The following is a 5622-nucleotide window of genomic DNA, read 5'->3' on the forward strand; positions in this document are numbered from 1 at the left end:
AGCCAGCCCTAACTCGGCTCATGTGCAGCTCTAACTTTACGTTGTGCCTTGTAGTAGGCCACTAAACCACCACGTGGTACGTGAACGTACTAACCAAAAGCCATCTTCCCGTCAAAACTGTCACAACACAGGAAGCTAGAGTTGACGAACAAGTAATTGAAGACTTGGCTTTCAACTTCCTTATAAACACTCTCCTTGCGATCACCTGCAAAAGCTAAGAAATTATTCTCTCTCTCTCCACTCTGCATCCCAGAGAAAAAGCAGGAAATGGGGAAGGAGGAGATCCTCACTCTATCACAAGTCGCCAAACACAAATCCAGGAAGGATTGTTGGTTTGTCATCAACGGCAGGGTGACTCTCTCTCTCTCTCTCTCTCGATATATATATATATATATATATATCGAGAGAGATTTCATGGTTTTCTTTTGTTGGGTTCTCCCTCTCAATGGCAGAGTCTGAATTTATGGTTTATGTTTGGATATTATTGCTCTCTCTCTCTTAAAAATTCAGTTCCACTCATTCGTACCCCATCTAGAGATCTCACTTATGTAAGTTGTTTTTATCAAATCTGAACCCATATATGTGATCTATATAGTTCATTTAGTGAATACCAACATTTAATTGAATGCTAAAAGTCAGACTTTCATTTGTGGCGATTAAAAAAACCAACGGCTATAAATATGCCAAAATTTGTTGATTTAAAAAATCATATTTTTTGTGGAAGAGAAGCATACTAAAGGTTGATTCATATCAAATTGACCATGATGAATTCATCTATGTGGTTGACGATGGGGATGGCACAGGGTGGTGAATGTTTATGGTTTTGTTTAAATAGCTCTCTCGCTCTTATCATTTGAATATGGCTTACGTTAATTCGGATGGTTACAGGTATACAACGTGACCAAGTTTTTGGAAGAACACCCAGGGGGTGATGATGTGCTGGTGGAGGTAGCTGGGAGGGATGTCACCAAGGACTTTGATGCCATCGGCCACACCAAGGAAGCCAAGCATTTGATGCAAAAATACCAGGTGGGAGTTATAGAGGGCTTCAAGCAGAAGCCTGAAAATGATGGAAGTGATCAAATGAATGAAGATGACACTGTGAGGAAGGTAGGGGAAGAGATGAGTGCTAGGGTTGTCAAGGAAGATGTGCTGACCAAATGGGCAGGTGTGATAGAGCTTGTGGTTCCTCTCTTTGTTGCCCTCTTCTTTTGGGGTTACAGATGCGTGACAAGGGACGCCCAAATTGTCAACTAAAGCAGTTTGTGGGGTTTTCTTCTTTCATATCCTAAACAAGTTGAATCTGTGTTTTTAATCTGAAGGTGTACTCTTGATGTTAATGGGTCAAAGATGATCGTTTCTTGTTCAATAAACTGCAGGCTTGCCTTGTTCCGAAATTAGAATACATCCTGGCCGTTGGTCTGATGGCTGGGATTAAATATACCATGGATACTGTCATGTGTCAGATGATGAGATCTGTTCTCGGTTAATAATGTTATTATCCTCTGCTCATGACGTCATTCAGTAATTAAAAAAAAGAGAGTAAAGATTATAGGCAAGTTGTGCTGCAAATTGGGTCACACGGAACTCTAGCACATTTCATGGGCAGCTGGAGACTGGAGGATGTCAAGGGATCGGGTCCAGATCAAAGATCAAACACCCCACAAACTGAAAACCCTTCACTGGGACTGAGTATGCACCTTCCAAATTTCGATTTGCTAAGCCCCTCAATCCAATTTGGGGTTTTTTTATGACCAATTTGATCAAGACCTGAATTGGTTTGTGCGTAAAATCAAAATAATTAACGGTAAGTTTGGTTGTGATTTTGAAAAGTAAAAATACTGTTCAAAGGAGGTTCACTCTTAAAATATCATGAGATTTTAAATCTGATGAGACCTCATGAGACAGTTAATATCAACTGATGAGATTCACTTTTTAAATCTCACATTTTAGTTTCTGTGCCAAAAAATAGTTTTATGTCCAAAGATGGTCGTGAGGCCCCACCCGGAGTTTTCCACAATTAAACGAGAGTTCCTCATCGGAAAAAAACTGAGTCAAAGCAAGATTCATTTTCTCAAACTAATACACCAAACCTATAGAGAGAGAGAGAGAGAGAGAGAGAGAGAGAGATCAACATTACCACTCATGAAGATCAACAAAATGTTGAACTACAGAGAAATAAAAAGCTAAAGAAAAAGAAACTACACTCAGATATCAACAGACAACAAAGCCAAGCTCAACCAAGATCCGCTGGATTAGAAGAAACCACCGATGAGTGAACATTGTTCAGAGGGAAGGAGAGGTCTCTAAGATGCATACGTAGAATCGCATATACATCAACCAGGATTTTATGGACAAGATTATTAAGGACGACCAAAATTTGATGGAAAGTAGCATCATTGCGTGCCATCCAAACAAACCACCAAGTAGTAGGCAACCACGTCTTCCAGATCAGTCTCCACCGCTTGCATCGTCTAATTCTAACAGGGCCCAGGAGCAAATCAAGCGCAAAAGACTCCTCTTTGACAATTACGTCCGGAGATCTCCACGTCCTATTAAATAGGGCCACAAAGATTGGGCAGAACCAAAATAAATGAGAAGTAGTTTCTTCAGCAGCTTGACAAAGCACACACTAGCTAGGTAACTAAAAGCCCAACTTCTTTAAATAACCGTGAGTCTGAACCCTATCATGCAAAATTAAGCCAAGACCCGAGATCTTGGGGAAGGACCCTTAGCCCATAACACACATTCAGGTAACCAATCAGCCCCCAGGGGGAGCAACGATCTATGCACTTTGTGGGTGAGGAACGCACCATTTGGCGCAATCACCCATTGCAACCACTGATCATAATTTTCTGCATCCCCGATTTGATCTCTGAAGAACGATAAGGCTCTCAGCCACATGCTTCACAAGTGCGAGATTGCCAACCCCCAGGTTCCATGACAAAAAAGAGATAAATCAGGAGCACCATATTTAGCATGAAGCAAACGAGCACATGAAAAACCTGGTTGATGGGTTATCCAACATTGCTTGGCCACAAGAGCAATACTCCTCTGTCTTAGAGCAAAAACACCTAAGCCAACCATATGCCTAGGTAACACCACCGTTCGCCAACCAACCAAATGGCACTTACTCTGAAGTTGACACCCAGATCAAAGAAAATTCATCATTAAACGACAAATTTGTTTCTCCACACCCACAGGCATCACAAACATTGACATAAAGAATTCAGGAATAAAGGAAAGAACATGTCTGATTAAAGTCAGACGACCAGTGATAGAGAGATAAGACGCCTGCCACGAAAAAAGCTTGTTTTTTACTTTTTGAATAGTTGGAGCTTAAGCAGCGGAAGAGATGCGCTTCACTTGTAACGGCATGCCCAAATACATCATCGTCAACTCAGAGATTGCGCAATTAAAAATCCACTGACCCACTGCAAGCATAGAAGACTCAACATTGAATATAGTAAGAGAGCATTTGCTATCATTTAGGAAAGCCCAGAAAGAAAAAGAAAGAACTGGAGAATAAGCTTGAATCTAAGCATTTGCTGCACGTTTGCTCACCCAAAAATAATTCTATCATCAGCATAAATAAGAATATGGTCTGAGAAATCCAGAACATCTAAAGGATCTATCAGGCGCTTTTCCGCAGTATGCTTGAGCAACACCACGAGACCCTCAGCAATGACATTGAACAACAGAGGCAAGAGAGGGCAGTCTTGCCTTAATCCACGCCCCAACTTGATCTGGTCACCTCTAATGCCGTTAATCTTAATCATAGCCTGAGCATTAGAGACCAATTCCCTCACCCACCCAGAAAAACGATGACCAATGCCAAAATTGGATAATATTTGAAATAAGAAGGGCCAATGCACAAAATCAAAGGCTTTATAAAAATCTAATTTAAGAGAAAAATAGGGTTGGCCACTAAGATGTAAGGAGTGAATAACTTCAGAGGCCAAGATGAATGAATGATGAATCCTCTTGTTGTGGATAAAGGCGAACTAAGAGTTCAAAAATATTTGGTGAGCCACGGCCTTCAACCTATGAGAGAGAGAGAGAGAGAGAGAGAGAGAGAGAGAGAGAGAGAGAGAGAGAGAGAGAGAGAGAGAGAGAGAGATGGTCATAGTGGTGGTCTCCAATTAGATCGACCCGACCCACCCCTATGATTGACATGACGAAATAGCCATTTGAAGTCAAGTTTATCCATCCTTTTCCTCGATTGACCTATGACAGAAACTGTGCACCTAAATGAGTTGGGTAGTAGATCCATTGGCAGCCCCGAGTGACCAAAACGTGGCCTAAATCATAATTTTTTTTTACAGAGAAAGCTGGGGTTAGGCTGCCCCCTGCCTGTTAATTGAAAGAAACTAATTTGGTTAACATTTACAAGAGGGAGTCTCAATTGGACTCATATTAGACAATTGCTTGTTGGTTTCTTACCCTGAAACGGCAGCAACCTCCCTATAAAAACCTCCTTTCTATAAAATCGTCGAAGGGGATAAAGTTAAAAAAAAAAGATAGTTCCCCATTTGGAGGAATCACCTCCCTCGTAACAGATCAAAGGAATGAGGATAAACCTCACCCCACCCCGTGAGGGCTATCGTAAGGCCCCTCCACCATTGACCAAGCGAGCGTCAGAAAGATAGAGACGCAAGAAGAAGGAAAAAAAATGAGTGAAAGAGAGAGGTGCTTACCGGATCTTCGATAGCCGACAACGCAGGTAATCACCTTTTTCCTCTTATTTTTTCCGATTGATCGAGGGCTGACAGCCATGACTGTCGATGAGCTGAAAAAAATTGGGATTGCATCTATATATATATATATATATATATATATATATATATATATATATATATATATATATATATATATATATATATATAGAGAGAGAGAGAGAGAGAGAGAGAGAGAGAGAGAGAGAGAGAGAGAGAGAGAGAGAGGGCTGGTCAACCAGCCCCTCTGCCGCAGAGAGAATGAGAGAGGGCTGACACCCTCTGCAATAGGGAAGATGAAAGGGGTAGAGCCCCTTTCACTTTTATTTTTATCGAGGCCGGGTTGGCTTGAGCGGGTCGATCTAGGTCGCACCCAAACCGAACTACATGTTTTTAAAAAGAAAAAGAAAAAAGGGTCAGACTGGGTCAGCCTAGGCCAAGTGAGTGAAAAAAAAGGTCAAACCGGGTCGACCTGGGTGAGACCCAAACTGAACCAGGCGAGTAAAAAAAAAAGGTCAAACCGGTTTGGACTGAATCAGTTCAGAACCGAATCGGTTTGGATCAACTCAGACAGACCAAACCAGTCTGGGTTTGAACCAAACTTAGTCGGGCATGACTGAGTCTTGGGTCTCAATTCAAATCCAATCTGATTTGAATCAGATCAATTCTGGATCCAGTTAATCTAAATTGATCCAAATAGAACTGGATCCAGAGAGTTTTGGGTTTGGATCTAGAACAAAACTAGATCTGGTTCATATAAGTACTGGATCTAGATCAGAATTGGATCTGGATCCAACTAAATTGATCAGTTCTGAATCAAGACCGGAACTGAGTCTAGATTCAGATCAGTAATGGGTATGGATTCAGTTAGATAATTTTGGATCTAGATAAAAAATAGATCTGGATC

General features: G+C 41.3%; 1 pseudogene; it reads left to right on the plus strand.

Moving 5' to 3' along the window:
- Positions 1-267: 267 nt before the first annotated feature.
- LOC149834985 (cytochrome b5 pseudogene) lies at positions 268-1257 on the plus strand (annotated as a pseudogene).
- Positions 1258-5622: the final 4365 nt, after the last annotated feature.

This window comes from Nuphar pumila, chromosome 6, assembly GCF_984573655.1.
Source record: "Nuphar pumila chromosome 6, dmNupPumi1.hap1.1, whole genome shotgun sequence".
In the NCBI taxonomy this organism is placed as follows: domain Eukaryota; kingdom Viridiplantae; phylum Streptophyta; class Magnoliopsida; order Nymphaeales; family Nymphaeaceae; genus Nuphar; species Nuphar pumila.